Here is a 12,754-nt window from a genome sequence, read left to right as displayed (position 1 = left end):
CTCCAGGACGTAGGACACACATTCTTTGCTTCTGAGACCCTTTAGCACAGTTATTTATGTTGGTGAAGAAGTGCACCAAGCAGCAGCATGAGGGTGTGTGCTCTCCTTTATTCCAGGGCATGGGAACACACCTTCTCTCAGGACCATAATTTTGGGTACCTTCAAGCCATCTCCCTCAATGACCTTGTCTACCTTTTCTTGACCTTATTCTGAAATGGCAGATGCGATCCACAGAATCCTAGAACAGTTTGGGTTGGAAGGGGCCTTAAAGCCCATCTCATTCCACCCCCTGCCATGCTCAGGGACACCTTCCACTAGACCAGGTTGCTCCAAGACCCATCCAACCTGACCTTGTGAGTCATGAACAAGCCATTGGAAGCAGACTGAGCATTTACTGCTCTTGAGATCGATCACACTGATGAATAAATGCCTTAATGATTAAAAAAAAAAGTTGGCTCTGCCAAAATAGGCCAATTAAAAGTAAAGATATAGAAGTTTTGTCTGAACTGTGTATGGTAAGCAGGTTAAGGCCCTGATAATTAATAGTAAAGAAAAAATGTGTAATTTTTTTTTTTATTACCGATGAATTCAATTCCTGAAGCCTTTTGTCTTCTGTGACAGATTAAAGCTCAGATTTCTTTAAGTTATTTTTCCTTTTCCACAACTTTCATGTAAAACCTCAAGGCAACTGTGCCAAAAGTTTTGTATAAATTCTGCAGTGTACAAAAGATAGCACCTCCTCATCAAACCTGTATTTTTTTAGGCCATATCAACAAGGAATTAACAAAAACAAAGTGTAGCATTTGCTGACCCTCTTGGATAACCAGTTTTACCCCACTGGCTTTTAGGGATGAATCACTCTGCTCAGCAAAACTGTTGGGAGAGCTCCTGTAGGACATCTTACTGTTTTCCTGTTATGTCCTGTAACTTTTTTCTTCCTCTGAAGGGTTTATCTATGGAGTTTATGCCTAGATGAGCATGGCAGGGGACTGAAACTAGATGATATTTAAGGTCCCCCTCCAACCCAAGTCATTCTGTGATTCTATGATCCTAAATGTACTTCAACACAATTTTATTTAACTGTCTTGGATTATTCAGTACAATTTTGAGAGGGCTTTTTATTTTGTTATATTAAGATTATGCTTGATACATACCCTCATCTATGAAATGTTTTATTTCCAAGCTCCTAGCCAAGAATTCACTAATAAATCCCAGAGCAGGTAAATAACCTACCATGGTACTAAAGCTCTGGCCTTGCATACAGCTTGTGCCTTGTGGTGTGCACCTCTGTGGCCTTGGACACACTTGGCTGGTTCCCCTGGTCTCAATGGGGCTGTTTTTATCTCTGCTGGCAGTTTGCAGTAGTGGACTGCACCCAATCCACGTGAGATAAGATGTTTCTGCAGGAAAAAGATGCCTCCTCCACCACAGCTCCCCGCTCTCTGATCTCAAGCTTCTCCAGAAAACCGAGTTTGAAGTGAGGTGGATATTGGGATTTAAAAAAAAAATTAATACGTATTAAATAAAAAAAAAATAAGAATATTCCCCTTCAGGAATATTCAGAGTATCCATTGCTTATTCCTTAATGTCTTTGAAACTTCAGTGAAAGTGAATTTCCATTTATACCAGAAATTTGTGGAGAAGAACACGTCCCAGTTTCTTCCATCACATCTTCACACTGGGCACATACAAGGGATGGAGATCTAACATATGGATGTTCAGTAGCTTGCAGGAGTGAGGCCTGCTCTGTATTTAGCAGCTTTTTCCCTTGGGACACGATCTGAATACCAGAGAAATCAGTAAAGAGATTCCCATTAACTCTGGTGACCTTTGGATCAGACTCAAAAATCACAAATGGTTTCCACGAAGCAATCTCAGTTTTGATTTGAACTTTCTCTTAGTTTGATAAAGAAGGAAAGCACCAGCACTTGTCAGAATACAAAGTCCTCCCTTCTCAGGAAGTCTTTTGTGGCATCTACAACACAGAAACTACTTTAACAGCACGCTTGTTCTGTCTTAAAGCCAAACAAAAGGCCATGATGCCCTGGAGGATGGAAGAAAAGGTACCTGCACACCAAGTGTTCTCCTCTGTGGGTGGCACAGAATGGATAGTTGATGTGTGGCTTAACAAAAAATATATCTGCAGGCCTGCTCTCTGCTGTTTGTCTCTGTGAAATCTGTTTAATGTAGTTAATTTGCTGTTTCCTTAAGCCACAGTCAAAAATTCACAGCTGTGGTCGTGCTCAGCGACTTGGACTGTGGACACCTTCCAAACAATCTCCAGGGGACTTGGAGAGGTGCTTTGGTCCTGTTTGGTCCTGTGACGTAAGAGGCGCTGAAGTTGTTGTGCAGTTATTTATCTAAGCACAGCAGAAAAACCTGTCAATCTCTATTGTTTTGAAACACCTGCCGATGTGGGGTTTATTAATGTTTTCTTAGTGCCTGTATTAACAAAAAAGGAGCCTCCACCCTAGAGCACCACTCCCTCTTTGAGCACAAAGCTTTGACCACAGCTTTTCACGAGAAAAGTTGGTGCAGTTGCCAGCTCAGCTTCGGTCTGGCGTAGGGAATGGGGGCTTTTGCAGAGCAAAACAAGGTTCAGACCTGTGGAGATGTGACTCCCCCATACTGAGGCATGGGAAAAGGTGGGTGCTGCAGGGGTAGATTGATGCTACCCTCCTGCCCGTGTTGCAGTGAAGCCAGGCTGCAAGAAACACCACGATGAACCACGCTTGAAACTCTGAACTGACTCTTTCCACTGGACAGCTCAACAACATCTCCTTAAATTCCCGCCTTGTTGCTTTTAGTGCAAAGAACCAGGTCAGGCTGTGCAACACCCAGAGAGCAAGGATGGGGCTCAGACTTGCCATAGTCAAAGATGATGGGGTTTCCTTGCCTGGAGAGCACCCAAATCCTGCCTTCTCCACCCAGCTTTCTGAAGGAGAAAGGGCCCAAAGGCACCCCTCCTGGGACATGGCATGTTCCTCCAGTGACTCCTGAGCACAAGCTACAGAGGCAGTTTTCCTGCAGGAGTTTATGCACATCAGAGGGTCCCGTGCCCAGCGGAAGCCCTGGCAGGCTCCTGGGTGGAGTCCAACTGTGCCTCCTGCTCCACCAGAAAGATTGTGAAAGGAATTGCTTAACAAAGGGATGGTGAGTAAACCCTCTGTTTGATCCACCTCCACACTTTATTGATTGTCCACACACGGAAGAGATTATCCTGCCCTAATAAAAACCTCGGAGAGAAGGAAGCAATCAACAGAGGCAAATGAAGTGAGCAATTAGCCTGAAACCCTTCAGAGCAGCTTTGCTTTCAGGCAAGGTCTGAGCAGCAGGATGCTGACACAGGGATCTCCAGCAGTCGCAAGGTAATCCAGAAATTTGTGATCTTATTCTAGTCTGTATTTTAATTACTGTAGTGTATTTCCTTGACTTTTTTCAAGCTCAAGGTTCTCCTTAGGACATCTTACTGATGTGACAAAAAGAGGTGGTATCTTGGGAGGCTGGAGGACTCTCTAGCAATCAAGTTGGTTTTCCATTCTCAGTATCCCTCTGCCCATTTTTCCCTGTGCCAGGGGAAATTTCACAAGATCCTGACACAGACGCTGGGCCAACATTTCAGTTTATTCACATGCATTAATGGGCAAGATGCAAAGCCTGGACCATTGGTATTTGCAGCCTGTAGCAACCTGGGGGCATTTCACAAAATTATGCTGCCTGGTTTTACCATCCAAGCTTTAGAAAAAGTAGGAGCTGCAGGTCACTCTGGCTCATGTTGATAGGCTGTAGTGATAGGATAAGTGGTGGTGGTTTTAAACTAAAATAGGGGAAAATCAGACTAGATAGAAGGAAGAAATAGTTTAGGATAAGAGTGGTGAGGCACTAGCACAGGTTGCCCAGGAAACTTGTGGATGCCTGGAGACATTCAAGGTCAGGTTGGATGGGGCTGGAGCAAGCTCCAGATTGGTCTAGTGGAAGATATCCCTGCAGGGGGGTTGGAACTAGATGACCTTTGGAGGTCTCATTCTGTGTGGAACTTTTAGACCTCAGAGCATATTGCCAGACAATTTATTCTTATATTTATTGACTGGATACATCCTGTGATTCCACATTTTCTTTCTATTCCAGAAAAGGAGCTAGAATAGAATATAATAATGTTTGGAAATATGTGTGTGCTTATGTGTATGTCTGTGATTGTGTGCCAGTATTCATACAGGGAATCTGACCTGAACACTTGCTTTTTACACATTATACTTTCCAATAATAAGGCATTAAGTTTTAAATGGAATATTAATCATAAAATCAAGAGTCAGGAGAGGTTCTTGAGACTCCCATACATGAAGAAGACTCTCTGACACATGTAAGACTCATAGTTAGCCTCAGTTTCACTTGAAATTCGGTTAATGATACACCTGTGCCCAAAGAAAGATTTACTCATCATTTTGAGAAACTTGGTGCTTGGATGAGGGTTTTGGTATTGCTGTGGTAAGGTAATGTTCTTTGCCACAAAGCAAGACATTGTTTTTTGGGTCCCTGTTATCTTTTCCATCTACTTGTTGACCATTCCTAGTTATTATATGGTGGCTGAGATTTTTTACAGCAGTTAAGCTGTCCCCTTCTGGAAGCAGTAAAAGACAAGGTGCAACCTCTGCTCCGTGTCCTGAGGCAAACTGGCTGGGAGTAGATAAAAGTGTCTGCTAGATATGCTGGAGTGTGATGCCAGCATTCTTGTCCATGCCAAGATTCCACCCCTGGAAATGTTCAATGCCAGGTTGGACGGAGCTTGGAGCAGCCTGGTCTAGTGGAGGTGTCCCTGCCCATGGCAGGGGGGTTGGAAATACGTGGGCTTTAAGATTCCAACCCAAACCATTTTAGGATTCTGTGATTCTATAAAGACTAGATGCCGTAGACAAACATCAAGTCAAGCTCATTGCCTTAAAAGAAAGATCCAGGTTTTTTGGGTCAGATTAACTTCTGCCTTTTGGATCTGTCCCTTAACCCACGCTGCTTTAATCTCCAGTCTGCAGTGATAGCAAAATCTGTCTTGTAAGTCAGTTGTAAAGATAATACCTGTTAAATATAGTGAAATGGTCAGATGTCCTAAAGGAATCTAAAATGAATGTGCTGGGTTTGAACATTAAACAGCATTCTGAATGTCTGTCTGCTTAATTTTTCAGGACGGCCTGTGCTGGTGGCGAAGGTTTCCACAACATGATGGTTTTTGAGGAAGAAGGTATTTTACTCTCCTGTCTGTTTCCATTGGAATCTTAAATAAGTTTGGCAATATTTTATTTGTGTGGTGACACTGCTGAGAGTGTTATCAAGTATGTAAGGCAGATACAGAGTGTTGAACGGGCTCAAAAGGAAAAGATGAATCAGCCATGGTAGAGCCATTTCTGTTGGGTTTTTAGGGTGGGAAGAATGGTGCAAATAAAAGGAGGTGTTGCAGCAGACAAGAGGAGGACAAGAGGAGGCAAAGCTAGATGGAAGATGTGAGAAAAATTTCACTCCTTTATGTTTGGAATTAAATCCAAGAGGAAAATTGGATGAAAGCAGATTGAAAAGGGTGAAAGTCGATGGAAAGTGCTGGCTAGAGAGGCAGTAAGATCCTGCTATGGCTTTACTGTGAACAGGTGGATAATATGTGGAATGACTTTGTGGTCTAACAGTGCAGGGCAGACTCTTCCACCCTGAGATCCATAGGGCTGCATTTCAGTGCCAGCCCTGAAAAGCAGCTTTGCTTTGTTCTTTGGTAGGTAAATACCCACAAGTTAGTAACTGAACTGGGAGACTTTTTTAACAAAAAGTAGTTCCCAGGAACACCCTCCTAACACAGAGCTGGCTACTCCATGGTTTGCAGCAGAAGGACCGTCAGCATTTGCAGCCTGTAACAACCTGGGGTCATTTCACAAAACGCTGCATTTCTTAAAGCTCTTTTTTGGCAAAACTAACCTCTGATTTCCATGTTCTTTCCAAGGTTCACCACCCTCCACTTATGCAATTGTCATGGTGTCTCTCAGTGGGAGCCTCTTGCTGCTGGTTGCCATCAGTGTAGCAATAAATGTTCTCCGGAGGTGAGTGTCAGGGAAGCAGGAGAGGACCCAGAGTCACCAAGGGAATGTGTGCAGGGATGAATTCCTGCATGAGCCAGGAGTGATCAGGGAGCCCATGGGAAGAGTCTGCCAAGCCCTAGTGCTTCCTGGGGTCTTCCCAGGCTCCTTCATCAGCAATAACAGTGGCTGGAGAATCACTGGGGTGGGTGCTTGCATGATATCAATTTATATCTGGTCCAAATTTTTCTCCTCATTCCCAGATTTTGCATATATTATATATATATATGTATATGTGTATGTGTGTGTGTATGTATTAGAATTCAATTAAGGCAAATTAAGAGACCCAAGCCCCTAATTCTCTCTACTGCCCACATTTTAATTTTTGTCAGTGAACCTGAAGCCACAAAAAGAGGGACATTCCTTGTGATTGTTGTTTCTCTAAGGAGAAAGTAAATTGTACGTTTTGAGAAGTCTCTTCAAAGCAAAATTTTGTTTAGTTTTAGTTTGAATGCATCTAGCCAAATTAAGGAGGGCAATGAGGTCATAAGATGTGTTTTTTTGAAGGGCAGAAGATTGAGGGGAGAGAAAAAAGGCCACCTCCATAATTAAATAAATCTGCTCTATCCCAGCTATCAGTTCTGTACTGTCATTAGTTACATCCTGTTATTAATTGGATTGGGTTCAAAATACCAGCAGCTCCTCATGCTGATAGGACACCCAACAGATTGTTTTTTCTCCATTTCTGTTGTGCCAGGCACTGCACATCAAATTATTCCTCAAAAAACCTCAGGACACCTGTGGTGGTGGAAGACGTTACCGTGACAAAGAACAGCTCTGAAAAGATCTCCACAGTGGATTTGGCTGGCCCAGTGCATGTAAATTACCTTCCTGACAAGCAAAATGCACCCCCAGCCAGAGTCTACCATCTCTGAAGAGACAATTTCCATTTTTGAGCTGCTGTTCTTCTTTGCTTCTCCTGCTAAAACACCCCCCGATTGCAGTGTCAGAGCAACGATGGTCCACAATTTCTCCAGTCTGCAGCTTTCTTCCGGAGAGAAAAGGGGATAAAGGGCTCAGGGATATGTGCTAGTGAGTGGATGGACTGACATGGTGCACTTCGTTTTCTCCACCATAGCGCTGGACTGTGAACTTGTACCACAAAAGTATTAGAAAATGCAGGAAAATGACATTTTTTTTGTAATGGAAGTGGAGAAAAAGCGTGGATACATGTACCTTATCTCTGTGATGTGTTGTGTTAAAAATTTACTGTAGAGATTTACAACTGCCCTTATTGTCTCTTCCTGTGGGATGAGTCATGGGAATAAAATACAGGGGGGGATTCCTGGTTATTTTTACAAAGATTTCCCAATCCCTCTGACTCACTGTGAATCCCATATGCTGCACAGGTGCCTAACCTTTTGCACATGGTTTCTGACTAACTGCAGGACTCTGTGGCTCTGCTAACATTATTGGACAGGCCGCAGTCTCTAAAGTCGAGGGAATGGCCTGAGGTTGTGTCAGAGCAGGGTCAGGTTGGATCTTAGGAAAAGGTTCTTCCCCTAGAGGCTGTTTGGGCACTGCCCAGGCTCCCCAGGGCAGTAGGCACAGCACCAAGGCTGACAGAGCTCCAGGAGCGTTTGGATGATCCTCTGGGGCACAGGGTGTGACCCTTAGGGATGGTCCTGTGCAGGGCTGAGGGTTGGACTCGATGATCCTTGTGGGTCCCTTCCAGCTCAGCATATTCTGTGATTCCCTGAAGTCACCAGGTCTGTGATTTGGTTTTTTACCCACCCACTTTTACAGCCTGATGGAGGATACCATCTATTAATCTTTAGTTAGTGCTGCAACTTCCCCATCACTGACGACCTCTGCCTCTGGCATGGCACCAGCTTGCTGGGAACAAGCCTGACTGTTCTCCCCATTCAGGTGGCAGATACAGGGATCAGGTTAGTCTGGGATCTGGCACCAAGAGGGATCAGTGTGCTCCCTGCGTCTGACCAGCCTTTTCCAACTTCATGCCCTTTGCTAACTGCTGTAACAGCCTATGAATTTCCTCCTCTTCCCAGCTTAGATGGGGCCAGTGGCTCATTGGGAAAGCTGCTGGTGGAGAGTTTGGCCCCAGCAGGACACACTGGGACACCAACACACTCATATCAGCTCCTGCATATGGTACTTGTCAAAAGAGGGACTTGGAGCAGGCACAGGAAGATGAGGCTGCCCTGCACAGAGCCACATGGGCATTTCACAGAACCTGAATGAAAATCTGTGCCACAGAGGCGGGTGGACTTTGATCACCACTGAAACTCCTCCGAGTTTGTCCTAAAAGGGCAATTTCAGTAATTTTTCTATTAGTAGAGGTGGAAGCCAGACCTGATTCCGAAGCTGCAGGCACATGTCGACCATCCCTGGTGGATGCTCAGCCACAGCAGGATCCTTTGAGATTACATGATCCTTTAGCCATGTTCCCATTCAAAACACTGCTACTGACACCGTTTCCCATTGTCCAATAGAAACACAAGTTTGGCAAACACCAACTCTGTGCCTGTGGGAATTTGAGCCATTTGGGTTTCCCTCTTTCCATACCTGTGTTGAGTGAGCCGCTCCTGCTGTCTGCTGCTGTAACACCAACCTCAGACATCCTGTCCCTTTGCTGTCTGTAATATCCCTGCTCCTTCTTCAAAAGGACAAAATCCAACCCCTATCAAAATTCAGGGAGCTGATTCCCCATCTTCTAAATCCCTCCCTAACACCTGCTGCTGCCTCAGCACCTACAAATCCTACCCGTCTGTCAGCAAGGAGGCTGGGCTAAGCACAGACTTCTAACTCTCTGACAAAGTCTATTTGTTTCCTTGCTGCCCTGCTGTCCATGCCCTGTCTGCTTTTGATATCCACTGTCTTCCAGCTGAGACATGGACTGGAAAATTCCTACACCTGTCACCTCTGTAAAATATCTGGTGCTCAGCATAATAGGATTTGGTTCTGGACTGGTGTATTCCAGCAAAAACACAACACAAACGGTGCCAATAATCATAGAACAAGGTAATGTCACAGAGTGGATCTTCAAGGGTCCCTTCCAACTCAAATCATTCCATGATTCTATGACAATACTGGAATAGTGATGATACCAAGATGAACAACAGCATGTGTGTGCGTTTGTGTGTCAGCACTAGGCAACAACTGACTTTTAAAGACTGTTACGGTTACAGAGTCAAGTACGATAAACTTAGGAAACAGCATCGATAAATTTGGGTGCAAATTCAAAATTTTGTATTTGTTTTCATTTTGTTCATCAATCCCCAGGCAGACCTTTTGTGTATGACGCTGTATAAATGTTCTCTCAAGGTACAAACCTTAGCAAAGCTGGCAGGCTGTGTTTTTGGAGGGGGCGGCTCCTCACTTCCCAAACAAGCAAGGGCAGAGATGATCCATAAGTCATGGACAAGACAAGGACCTTTCCTGTACATAGCTGCTGAAGGGTAAGAACCAGATGTAGGTTCTCTCAAATGTACAAAATCTTGTTGCATTCCCAGCTTTGGTGATCAAAACAATCATCTGGACATTAAATCAGCTACTCAATTTGTGCTTCCAAGAGGTGTGTTACATCAGTCGGGTACATCATTAACCTTTACAGCAGTTTGACAGTGCTGTGGGTGTGATGAGGAAGGGTTGACAAAGGCTTTAGTTTCACTGTAAAATGTAGCAATGGGATTTATTTATAGCACCTGACTGAGCCACAGAACCTAAATTTTTTCACATGCACAGGTTTTCTCGGTTAATGGAGTTACTCGCGGTAGAAGTTGGTAAGAAAGTTGCTGCCAACAAAACACATATCTTCACTTTCAGCTTGGGATGGTTTAGGCTGATTTCCAGCCTTTCCTGTGTCTCAAAAACACTCTTACTGAATATGTCTGGGTATGTAAAATATCTAAAGAAGGAAATCACTAAAGCTATTTCAGAAAATAAACTCAGAAGATGGTGGTAGCAAGGGTTGAAGTCTTCCTCTGGCCTGGTATTTGCTCACCAGGAACAAACCAGTGTAATCCTGAAAACTCACAAGGAACAAGTCCAGTTCTCTGCAGTGGACAGGGAGACCCGGTGAGATGTGCTCTGTCTGACAATACTGAATGATAAACTGAGAATAAAAAACACCAAGGTCTCCACAATACTTCACCAGACTGAAGTTCAATCCTTTGGCATCTGTAAGGTGGTTTAAAAATCTCCTTTATGGTGATTGACTGCACCCTGCAGATGACACCGCAGGAATTTACTGCACTGAAATGTAACACCTTAATGAAGGGGGGGGGGGAAACTCTTTCCTTTTAATGCAAGCAACTTTGTCTGGTTTTCCCTTCAACCACGTAACATGATGATTCAGAGATAAGACTCTGTGGTTGTTAAGTTGCCATGATGGATTTTACAAAGGGGAAAATCATGTCAAGTTTATGTAAGCTTGATAGCAGCTGCTCTTTGGAAATACATCTTAATTATGGGTAAAAATACTAAGCCATAACTTGTACAGTTATTGTAAAAACCTCATTATTTTTTTTTTCAGTGCCATAATTCTAAGCATTAGCTCTTCACTGAGGTTAGCATTTATTTATAGGTTGGATACTGCAAGGAGGTAGCCCAGGAAATGCTACTTGATGATAGTGGTTATTAGACAAGCCTGTTAGTGACCCCTCCCTATTTATCTGTATTTAATTATAGAATTACTGCCATAATGCCCTGAGTTGTATCTGGGAACAAAAGACAGCTTTATTTGTGAGACCATTATATGCCACCACTCACAACTTCTTAAAAAATGGTAATGGCCTTTGGGATGAAATCTTTTCAGCCCAATATTGACTTTCTCTGCATGTATGGAGTTTGGTAAAATTCAGCTTTTTTTTTTAATTATTTATGGATGGAAAAAGATGACTTGAATGATAAAAAACTGAACTTTTGGTTGAATTTTGGGGGGCCCTGGGCACCTAGAAATGGCACCATTAAAAACATTAAATGGACAGTTTTTAGGAGTTTTGCAGTTATACCAAATTTAAAAACCTAGATGAGAAATAAAGAAGTTAGGTTGGAACTTTTGAGCTTGCAAGTGCCAGTACACTCGGGTGTCCCCACTAGCTGCTGACATATGTGAAGTTAATCTGATGGATATGTTTGATTTTTGTTCTCTGTTCTATCTCTCTTATTTCATAGTAGTTAATTTTGGGGGTAAATTAAGTAACAAAATATGCTACAGCTCTGATGATGGGGTGCTTTCTCTTGCCTCCGGTTCCAGTTATTAAATTGTGATGTTATTTATTAGTGATGATTACTAAGATGCATAATATTATGCCACTAACTGTATACCAAAGTGAGTATTTCGGAAAAGAAAGATGAAGATAAGAAGCAGCTGAAGTGTGGGTTTGTTCAGGAGGTGTCTGAGCATCTATTGATTATATGCTTCCAACACTTAACTAATTGCTGAAGTATCAGATCATCTCATGTTTGCTGGTGAGTGGGTCTTAACGTGGAGATGTAATATTGATAAATGGTGAATAATTTGCCCAGATCAGAAATCTGTGGCAGAGCAAACAGTCGAGGTTGGGGTCTCTCCAGTCCACCACACTAAGCACAAAGTTATGATTTCTGTCGCAGTGAATGGGTCTAATAACTATCAAAGCATGGTGATTATGCAAATCATTGTACCCTGATTGAGTAATAAAAGCTATCAACCATCCGGAGTTAAGGGGTTTGTGTATTGTATGATTACTGAGAAATAAAATCAGAGTGATTATGCAAATCACCCCCTTCAGCCAATAGGACTGAGGGATGCAAGGGGGAAAAAAATGCCTATTTGTGCCTCAATAACAATATCCCTCAATACAGTATCCCTGAGCTCCAGTTGCTATTATTTTTGTTATTTGACTGCAGAACCGCCCAGAAGCCCCGATCAATCCAACATAAAAGATAATTGTTTTCTTCTGGATTTTGCATCATTTACACGTTGGACAAACGACATTTGGGATCTGGGCTGAGTTCCTGGTAGAACCCTTAGTCGGGGATTTAACGAAAATCAATATATATTGAGGAAATACAGGGGTGGGAGTGGAAGGGGAAATGCTGTCCGTAAGATTATATAAAAATATAAACCCACGTATTTTTGCATATGTTTTTGATTAATTCCACTGATACCAGCTTGAGGGGTGGCCACAGGGGCTGCCCCGCGCCGGGCAATGTCTCCCTGCCGGCTCCCACCGCCGGGAGACGCCACGTTACTGCGTTACTGGAGGAGGAGGAAAAGGAGAAGGAAGAGGAGGATGCGCCTTCCTCCCGCACCGAGACCGATGGCACTCGGTACGCGGAGAGCGGAGCTTCCCGCGGGTCACCGCCTGTGCCGGGATCCAGGGGCTTCGAGGGACCCAGGGGGTCCGAGGGATCCACGGATCCGAGGGATTCAAGAGCTCCAAGAGATCCACGGATCCGAGGGATTCAGGGGGCTCCGAGAGATCCATGGATCCGAGGGATTCAGGGAGCTCCGAGGGTTCCACGAGGCTCCAAGGGATCCATGGATCTGAGGGATTCAGGGGGTTCCGAGAGATCCACGGATCTGAGGGATTCAGGGAGCTCCGAGGGTTCCACGAGGCTCCAAGGGATCCATGGATCTGAGGGATCCACAGACCCGAAGGATCCACGGGGCTCCAAGGGGTCCACGGATCCGATGG

The sequence above is a fragment of the Neopelma chrysocephalum genome, unplaced genomic scaffold (genome assembly GCF_003984885.1).
Source record: "Neopelma chrysocephalum unplaced genomic scaffold, ASM398488v2 Primary Assembly neopelma1_97116, whole genome shotgun sequence".
Lineage (NCBI taxonomy): Eukaryota > Metazoa > Chordata > Aves > Passeriformes > Pipridae > Neopelma > Neopelma chrysocephalum.
This window is presented reverse-complemented; position numbering follows the sequence as displayed.